Below are 11,224 nucleotides of genomic sequence, written 5' to 3'. Positions count from 1 at the left end.
TACTGGCAGAGCTGAGCTATTTCTTTTGTGTTCTTTGTGCAAAAGAAGTATCGCCTGCCGTGCTAGAAGAAATGGAAGAGCTGGTGCCAGAGTTGATCTGCAAGTTAGAGAAGATCTTTCCATCAGGGTTCTTTAATCCAATGCAACACTTGATTTTGCATCTCCCTACCAAGGCAAGATTGACGGGGCCCGTGCAAAATCGTTGGTGCTACGCAACTGAGAGGATGCGGAAGACGCTCCGAGCAAAATGTAAAAATAAACGTAGAATTGAAGCATCGATGGCCGAGGCATTCATTACTGAGGAGGCAGCAAACTTTGTGACAACACACTACGAAGCCCAAAATCATCATTTGCATAATCCGAAGTCTCGGTACAATGCTAGCGACCAAAAAAGGGTGGATCCAACCTCAGCCTATTCAAAGGGAATCTCGCACCAGCCGGTGCTTCAAAACCAATATCGTTGGATGTCAAAGGATGGAGGACCATTTCGTTGTATATCTTCACCATCCTAATAGAAGTGCGGCCGTACATTGAGTAAGTTCTCGCGGTACATTGTTTCGCAACTTCTAATTCCTTTGAACTGCTCTTATTCCCGGATATTTTTTGATACAATCGATATGTCGCCAAATTCTCGGATGGAGCGGTGATCCAAAAGGAATTCGTCGAAGAGTATGGGCTTCTGGCAAAGCAAGGAGGCTGCTTTGCCGGTTTCATCTCTTGGTTCAAACAAACGGTAATTTCCATTAGACCATTCTCATTTCTTCGTCTAATTTGCGGCTAATGCAACAACCCTTTCGTATTAAACTTGTGGGCTAATTCAGAGTCTATGGACACCGAACTGGGACAAGTCGCTAATGGTTTTGACTTTATGGTCCGCTCATTTGACAAATACGACATCTATGGGTATTGCTTTCATACCTACAACAAAGAGCCATCTATGGCCAACCGAAAGTCTACAAATTGTTGTGTCTCTGCTATTCGCGATGGAGGTATCGAGTATTATGGGAGAGTTGAAGCAATTTATGAACTTCTATTCTATGGTCAAAATGCATCGAACATCGTAGTCTTCAAATGTTATTGGTTCTAGCCGGAGGAGACTAGAAGGACTCATGAACATATAGGGCTAGTCGAAATCAAACAAAGCACTCATTTAGATGTTCCCGATGTCTATATTACGGCTCAACACGCGACCCAAGTTTTCTATCTATCGTGGGCCTGCCAAACTGATCCAAATCTGAATGGTTGTGATGTCGTTTATGAAGTGCCGCCACGTGTTAGACACCCTACCCCCAATGAAGAGGATTATGAACCTCATATTAACCCAAACACATATGAAGGTGAGTTAAGAAACACGTCTTTCCAAAAAACGCTTCAAGAAACGCTCTAATTCACCCCAGAACATTGAAGTAGATAACGATAGTGAACCCGAATTCACCCCTGAGCCGGAACAAGAAGAGCCTGAACAAGAAAAGGTTACTATTGCAGATGACTTGTCAATGCTTTACCGATTACTTAAAGGTGGCCTTCCACATGTTCACGCCACTGAACCCGATGAGCACTTCATTCATGATAGTGATGATGATGATGCATTTATTGATCCTGGAGCATTTATTGAACCTGACGATCAAGATTATTATTAGGTATACAATTCTTATTATGTTGTACTTGATTTATATAGTTACTTGTATGATTTATATAGTTAGTTGTATAATTTTCTTACTTTGTATGATTGTTTGTTATACACAGTGCCATGGTCTTGATATCCGTCCCCGTCGGCCCTCACCCGATTTATGATTGGGATGTGGTATATTCTCTTTTATAACTACTTGTTGCACTTCGCATTTATGACAATTATGGCCATCAAGTTGACATAGAGATATTTTTCTCCAGGAGGTATGTGAACCAGAAATTGCAACCGACCCTCTTGTCGAGAACTCAAATTTAGTTGAAAAAGAAAAATGAGTATTTGAAAGAAATTTTTTAAAGAATTGAAGAAGAGAATATGAAATTGGAGTTGTATGTTGCCGAAGTCGTCGATGATCACAAGATGAAGATGAATGCAATGCGCTTGAAGATGGATGCAACGCGCTTAAAGATTAAAAAGATTAGAAAAATATGCCATTGATAATGAGGCTTGGTATCATTATGCCATTGGATCAATTGTTACCTTAGTTGCAATCTTCATCGCATTTGTTGTGATGAGGGTAAGTTTTCTCTAGTGTTTTGCTTAACAAATGCATACGTAGCTTCGTACATGCTTGTTAGCCCTATTATGCCACATACTTGAAGGAAATATGCCCTAGAGGCAATAATAAAGTTATTATTTATTTCCTCATATCATGATAAATGTTTATTATTCATGCTAGAATTGTATTAACCGGAAACATGATACATGTGTGAATACATAGACAAACATATAGTCACTAGTATGCCTCTACTTGACTAGCTCATTAATCAAAGATGGTTATGTTTCCTAACCATAGACATGTGTTGTCATTTGATTAATGGGATCACATCATTAGAAGAATGATGTGATTGACATGACCCATTCCGTTAGCCTAGCACTTGATCGTTTAGTATACTGCTATTGCTTTCTTCATGACTTATACATGTTCCTGTAACTATGAGAAATATGCAACTCCCGTTTACCGGAGGAACACTTTGGGTACTACCAAACGTCACAACGTAACTGGGTGATTATAAAGGAGTACTACAGGTGTCTCCGAAGGTACATGTTGAGTTGGCGTATTTCGAGATTAGGTTTTGTCACTCCGATTGTCGGAGAGGTATCTCTGGGCCCTCTCGGTAATGCACATCATTATAAGCCTTGCAAGCAATGTGACCAAATGAGTTGGTTACGGGATGATGCATTACGGAACGAGTAAAGAGACTTGCCGGTAACGAGATTGAACTAGGTATTGGATACCGACGATCAAATCTCGGGCAAGTAACATACCGATGACAAAGGGAACAACGTATGTTGTTATGCGGTTTGACCGATAAAGATCTTCGTAGAATATGTAGGAACCAATATGGGCATCCAGGTCCCGCTATTGGTTATTGACCGAGAATGGTTCTAGGTCATGTCTACATAGTTCTCGAACCTGTAGGGTCCGCATGCTTAACGTTATGATGACAGTTTTATTATGAGTTTATAAGTTTTGATGTACCGAAGTTTGTTCGGAGTCCCGGATGTGATCACGGACATGACGAGGAGTCTCGAAATGGTCGAGACATAAAGATTGATATATTGGAAGCCTATGTTTGGACATCGAAAAGGTTCCGGGTGAAATCGGGATTTTACCGGAACACCGGGGGGTTACCGGAACCCTCCCGGGGGTTAATGGGCCTTAGTGGGCCATGAGGAAGAAGAGGAGGGCCGGCCAGGGCAGGCCGCGCGCCCCCTCCCTCCCTAGTCCGAATAGGACAAGGAAGAGGGGGGCGGCGCCCCCTCTCCTCTTTCCCCTCCCCCCTTTCCTTCTCCACCAAGGCAAGAGGGGGGAGTCCTACTCCCAGTGGGAGTAGGACTCCTCCAGGCGCACCCCAAGGGGGCCGGCCGCACCTCCCCCTCCCTCCTTTATATCGGGGGCAGGGGGCACCCCATAACACACAAGTTGATCTAGGGATCGTTCCTTAGCCGTGTGCGGTGCCCCCCCTCCACCATATTCCACCTCGGTCATATCGTCGCGGAGTTTAGGCGAAGCCCTGCACCATAGAGCATCATCGTCACCATGCCGTCGTGCTGACGAAACTCATCCCCGAAGCTTTGCTGGATAGGAGCCCGGGGATCGTCATCGAGCTGAACGTGTGCTGAACTCGGAGGTGTCGTACGTTCGGTGCTTGGATCGGTCGGATCGTGAAGACATACAACTACATCAACCGCGTTGTCATAACGCTTCCGCTTACGGTCTACGAGGGTACGTGGACGGACACTCTCCCCTCTCGTTGCTATGCCATCACCATGATCTTGCATGTACATAGGAAATTTTTTGAAATTACTACGTTCCCCAACAGTGGCATCCGAGCCTAGGTTTTATGCGTTGATGTTATATGCACGAGTAGAACACAAGTGAGTTGTGGGCGATATAAGTCATACTGCTTACCAGCATGTCATACTTTGGTTCAGCAGCATTGTGAGATGAAGCGGCCCGGACCGACATTACGCGTGCGCTTACGCGAGACTGGTTTCACCGCTACGAGCACTCGTTGCTTAAAGGTGACCGGCAGGTGTCTGTCTCTCTCACTTTAGTTGAACCGAGTGTGGCTACGCCCGGTCCTTGTGAAGGTTAAAACAGCACCAACTTGACAAACTATCGTTGTGGTTTTGATGCGTAGGTAAGAACGGTTCTTGCTAAGCCCGTAGCAGCCACGTAAAAATTGCAACAACAAAGCAGAGGACGTCTAACTTGTTTTTGCAGGGCATGTTGTGATGTGATATGGTCAAGACGTGATGCTATATTTTATTGTATGAGATGATCATGTTTTGTAACCAAAGATATCGGCAACTGGCAGGAGCCATATGGTTGTCGCTTTATTGTATGAAATGCAAACGCCCTGTAATTGCTTTACTTTATCACTAAGCGGTAGCGATAGTCGTAGAAGCAATAGATGGCGTAACGACAATGATGCTACGATGGAGATCAAGGTGTCGCGTCGGTGACGATGGTGATCACGACGGTGCTTCGAAGATGGAGATCACAAGCACAAGATGATGATGGCCATATCATATCACTTATATTGATTGCATGTGATGTTTATCCTTTATGCATCTTATCTTGCTTTGATTGACAGTAGCATTTTAAGATGATCTCTCACTTAATAATCAAGAAGTGTTCTCCCTGAGTATGCACCGTTGCGAAAGTTCTTTGTGCTAAGACACCACGTGATGATCGGGTGTGATAGGCTCTACGTTCAAATACAACGGGTGCAAAACAGTTGCACACGCGGAATACTCAGGTCATACTTGACGAGCCTAGCATATACAGATATGGCCTCGGAACATGGAGACCGAAAGGTCGAACGTGAATCATATAGTAGATATGATCAACATAGTGATGTTCACCATTGAAACTACTCCATCTCACGTGATGATCGGACATGGTTTAGTTGATTTGGATCACGTAATCACTTAGATGACTAGAGAGATGTCTGTCTAAGTGGGAGTTCTTTAGTAATATGATTAATTGAACTTAAATTTATCATGAACTTAGTACCTGATAGTATTTTGCTTGTCTATGTTTGTTTGTAGATAGATGGCTCGTGCTGTTGTTCCGTTAAATTTTAATGCGTTCCTTGAGAAAGCAAAGTTGAAAGATGATGGTAGCAATTACACGGACTGGGTCCGTAACCTGAGGATTATCCTCATTGCTGCACAGAAAAGTTATGTCCTGAAAGCACCGCTGGGTGCCAGGCCTGCTGCTGATGCAACTGACGGCGTTAAGAACGTCTGGCAGAGCAAAGCTGATGACTACTCGATAGTTCAGTGTGCCATGCTTTACGGCTTAGAACCGGGTCTTCAACGACGTTTTGAACGTCATGGAGCATATGAGATGTTTCAGAAATTGAAGTTAATATTTCAAGAAAATGCCCGGATTGAGAGATATGAAGTCTCCAATAAGTTCTATAGCTGCAAGATGGAGGAGAATAGTTCTGTCAGTGAACACATACTCAAAATGTCTGGGTATAATAATCACTTGATTCAACTGGGAGTTAATCTTCCTAATGATAGTGTCATTGACAAAATTCTTCAATCACTGCCACCAAGCTACAAGAGCTTCGTGATGAACTATAATATGCAAAGGATGAACAAGACTATTCCCGAGCTCTTCGCGATGCTAAAAGCCGCGGAGGTAGAAATCAAGAAGGAGCATCAAGTGTTGATGGTTAACAAGACCACCAGTTTCAAGAAAAAGGGCAAAGGGAAGAAGAAGGGGAACTTCAAAAAGAACAGCAAGCAAGTTGCTGCTCAAGAGAAGAAACCCAAGTCTGGACCTAAGCCTGAAACTGAGTGCTTCTACTGCAAGGAGACTGGACACTGGAAGCGGAACTGCCCCAAGTATTTGGCGGATAAGAAGGATGGCAAAGTGAACAAAGGTATATGTGATATACATGTTATTGATGTGTACCTTACTAATGCTCACAGTAGCACCTGGGTATTTGATACTGGTTCTGTTGCTAATATTTGCAACTCAAAACAGGGACTACGAATTAAGCGAAGATTGGCTAAGGACGAGGTGACGATGCACGTGGGAAATGGTTCCAAAGTCGATGTGATCGCGGTCGGCGCGCTACCTCTACATCTACCATCAGGATTAGTTTTAGACCTAAATAATTGTTATTTGGTGCCAGCGTTGAGCATGAACATTATATCTGGATGTTGTTTGATGCGAGATGGTTATTCATTTAAATCAGAGAATAATGGTTGTTCTATTTATATGAGTAATATCTTTTATGGTCATGCACCCTTGAAGAGTGGTCTATTTTTATTGAATCTCGATAGTAGTAATACACATATTCATAGTGTTGAAACCAAAAGATGCAGAGTTGATAACAATAGTGCAACTTATTTGTGGCACTGCCGTTTAGGTCATATCGGTGTAAAGCGCATGAAGAAACTCCATACTGATGGGCTTTTGGAATCACTTGATTATGAATCACTTGGTACTTGCGAACCGTGCCTCATGGGCAAGATGACTAAAACGCCGTTCTCCGGAACTATGGAGCGAGCAACTAATTTGTTGGAGATCATACATACTGATGTTTGTGGTCCAATGAATGTTGAGGCTCGCGGCGGGTATCGTTATTTTCTCACCTTCACAGATGATTTGAGCAGATATGGGTATATCTACTTAATGAAACACAAGTCTGGAACATTTGAAAAGTTCAAAGAATTTCAGAGTGAAGTGGAAAATCATCATAACAAGAAAATAAAGTTTCTACGATCTGATCGTGGAGGAGAATATTTGAGTTACGAGTTTGGTCTGCACTTGAAACAATGCGGAATAGTTTCGCAACTCACGCCACCCGGAACACCACAACGAAATGGTGTGTCCGAACGTCGTAATCGTACTTTACTAGATATGGTGCGATCTATGATGTCTCTTACTGATTTACCGCTATCGTTTTGGGGTTATGCTTTAGAGACGGCTGCATTCACGTTAAATAGGGCACCATCAAAATCCGTTGAGACAACACCTTATGAACTATGGTTTGGCAAGAAACCAAAGTTGTCGTTTCTTAAAGTTTGGGGCTGCGATGCTTATGTGAAGAAACTTCAACCAGATGAGCTCGAACCCAAATCGGAGAAATGTGTCTTCATAGGATACCCAAAAGAGACTATTGGGTACACCTTCTATCACAGATCTGAGGGCAAGATTTTCGTTGCTAAAATCGGATCCTTTCTAGAGAAGGAGTTTCTCTCGAAAGAAGTGAGTGGGAGGAAAGTAGAACTTGATGAGATAACTATATCTACTCCCTTGTTGGAAAGTAGTTCATCACAAGAACCGGTTCCTGTGACAACTACACCAACTAGTGAGGAAGCTGATGATATTGATCATGAAACTTCAGATCAAGTTTCTACTGAACCTCGTAGGTCTACCAGAGTAAGATCCGCACCAGAGTGGTACGATAATCCTATTCTGGAAGTCATGTTACTTGACCATGATGAACCCAAGAACTATGAGGAAGCGATGATGAGCCCAGATTCTGCAAAATGGCTAGAGGCCATGAAATCTGAGATGGGATCCATGTACAAAAACAAAGTATGGACTTTGGTTGACTTGCCCGATGATTGGCAAGCCATTGAGAATAAATGGATCTTTAAGAAGAAGACTGACGCTGATGGTAATATAACTGTCTATAAAGCTCGACTTGTTGCGAAAGGTTTTCGACAAGTTCAAGGGGTTGACTACGATGAGACTTTCTCACCCGTAGTGATGCTTAAGTCTGTCCGAATCATGTTAGCTATTGCTGCATTTCATGATTATGAAATTTGGCAAATGGATGTCAAAACTGCATTCTTGAATGGATTTCTGGAAGAAGAGTTGTATATGATGCAACCAGAAGGTTTTGTTGATCCAAAAGGTGCTAACAAAGTGTGCAAGCTCCAGCGATCCATTTATGGACTGGTGCAAGCATCTCGGAGTTGGAATAAACGTTTTGATAGTGTGATCAAAGCATATGGTTTTATACAGACTTTTGGAGAAGCCTGTATTTACAAGAAAGTGAATGGGAGCTCTGTAGCATTTCTGATTTTATATGTAGATGACATATTATTAATTGGAAATGACATAGAATTTCTGGATAGCATAAAGGGATACTTGAATAAAAGTTTTTCAATGAAAGACCTCGGTGAAGCTGCTTACATATTGGGCATCAAGATCTATAGAGATAGATCAAGACGCTTAATAGAACTTTCACAAAGCACATACCTTGATAAAATTTTGAAAAAGTTCAAAATGGATCAGGCAAAGAAAGGTTTCTTGCCTGTGCTACAAGGTGTGAAGTTGAGTCAAACTCAATGCCCGACCACAGCAGAAGATAGAGAGAAAATGAAAGATGTTCCCTATGCTTCAGCCATAGGCTCTATCATGTATGCAATGCTGTGTACCAGACCTGACGTATGCTTAGCAATAAGCTTGGCAGGAAGGTACCAAAGTAATCCAGGAGTGGATCACTGGACAGCGGTCAAGAACATCCTGAAATACCTGAAAAGGACTAAGGATATGTTTCTCGTATATGGAGGTGACAAAGAGCTAGTCGTAAATGGTTACATTGATGCAAGCTTTGACACTGATCCGGACGATTCTAAATCGCAAACCGGATACGTGTTTTTATTAAATGGTGAAGCTGTAAGTTGGTGCAGTTCTAAACAAAGCGTCGTGGCGGGATCTACATGTGAAGCGGAGTACATAGCTGCTTCTGAAGCAGCAAATGAAGGAGTCTGGATGAAGGAGTTCATTACCGATCTAGGTGTCATACCTAGTGCATCGGGACCAATGAAGATCTTCTGTGACAATACTGGTGCAATTGCTTTGGCAAAGGAATCCAGATTTCACAAGAGGACCAAGCACATCAAGAGACGCTTCAATTCCATTCGGGACCAAGTCCAAGTGGGAGACATAGAGATTTGCAAAATACATACGGATCTGAATGTTGCAGACCCGTTGACTAAGCCTCTCTCACGAGCAAAACATGATCAACACCAAGACTCCATGGGTGTTAGAATCATTACTATGTAATCTAGATTATTGACTCTAGTGCAAGTGGGAGATTGAAGGAAATATGCCCTAGAGGCAATAATAAAGTTATTATTTATTTCCTCATATCATGATAAATGTTTATTATTCATGCTAGAATTGTATTAACCGGAAACATGATACATGTGTGAATACATAGACAAACATATAGTCACTAGTATGCCTCTACTTGACTAGCTCATTAATCAAAGATGGTTATGTTTCCTAACCATAGACATGTGTTGTCATTTGATTAATGGGATCACATCATTAGAAGAATGATGTGATTGACATGACCCATTCCGTTAGCCTAGCACTTGATCGTTTAGTATACTGCTATTGCTTTCTTCATGACTTATACATGTTCCTGTAACTATGAGAAATATGCAACTCCCGTTTACCGGAGGAACACTTTGGGTACTACCAAACGTCACAACGTAACTGGGTGATTATAAAGGAGTACTACAGGTGTCTCCGAAGGTACATGCTGAGTTGGCGTATTTCGAGATTAGGTTTTGTCACTCCAATTGTCGGATAGGTATCTCTGGGCCCTCTCGGTAATGCACATCATTATAAGCCTTGCAAGCAATGTGACCAAATGAGTTGGTTACGGGATGATGCATTACAGAACGAGTAAAGAGACTTGCCGGTAACGAGATTGAACTAGGTATTGGATACCGACGATCAAATCTCGGGCAAGTAACATACCGATGACAAAGGGACCAACGTATGTTGTTATGCAGTTTGACCGATAAAGATCTTCGTAGAATATGTAGGAACCAATATGGGCATCCAGGTCCCGCTATTGGTTATTGACCGAGAATGGTTCTAGGTCATGTCTACATAGTTCTCGAACCCGTAGGGTCCGCACGCTTAACGTTACGATGACAGTTTTATTATGAGTTTATAAGTTTTGATGTACCGAAGTTTGTTCGGAGTCCCGGATGTGATCACGGACATGACGAGGAGTCTCGAAATGGTCGAGACATAAAGATTGATATATTGGAAGCCTATGTTTGGACATCAAAAAGGTTCCGGGTGAAATCGGGATTTTACTGGAACACCGGGGGGTTACCGGAACCCTCCCGGGGGTTAATGGGCCTTAGTGGGCCATGAGGAAGAAGAGGAGGGCCGGCCAGGGCAGGCCGCGCGCCCCCTCCCCCCTAGTCCAAATAGGACAAGGAAGGGGGGGGGGCGGCGCCCCCCTCTCCTCTTTCCCCTCCCCCCTTTCCTTCTCCACCAAGGCAAGAGGGGGGAGTCCTACTCCCGGTGGGAGTAGGACTCCTCCAGGCGCACCCCAAGGGGGCCGGCCGCACCTCCCCCTCCCTCCTTTATATACGGGGGCACCCCATAACACACAAGTTGATCTACGGATCGTTCCTTAGCCGTGTGCGGTGCCCCCCTCCACCATATTCCACCTCGGTCATATCGTCGCGGAGTTTAGGCGAAGCCCTGCGCCGGTAGAGCATCATCGTCACCATGCCGTCGTGCTGACGGAACTCATCCCCGAAGCTTTGCTGGATCGGAGCCCGGGGATCGTCATCGAGCTGAACATGTGCTGAACTCGAAGGTGCCGTACGTTCGGTGCTTGGATCGGTCGGATCGTGAAGACGTATAACTACATCAACCGCGTTGTCATAACGCTTCCGCTTACGGTCTACGAGGGTACGTGGACGGACACTCTCCCCTCTCGTTGTTATGCCATCACCATGATCTTGCATGTACGTAGGCAATTTTTTGAAATTACTACGTTCCCCAACAATACTTTCCCAACTTTCCCCAAAAAATACATACTTAGATAATTATCCTCCTAAATGACTTCTTCTTCTTCTTCACCACGTGTTAGACCACCTCCCCCCAATGAAGAGGATTATGAACCTCACATTAACCCAAACACATATGAAGGTGAGTTAAGAAACACGTCTTTCCAAAAAAACGCTTCAAGAAATGCTCTAGTTCACCCCAGAACATTAAAGTAGACAGTGATA

This window comes from Triticum dicoccoides, chromosome 4B (assembly GCF_002162155.2).
Source record: "Triticum dicoccoides isolate Atlit2015 ecotype Zavitan chromosome 4B, WEW_v2.0, whole genome shotgun sequence".
Taxonomy (NCBI): Eukaryota; Viridiplantae; Streptophyta; class Magnoliopsida; order Poales; family Poaceae; genus Triticum; species Triticum dicoccoides.
This window is presented reverse-complemented; position numbering follows the sequence as displayed.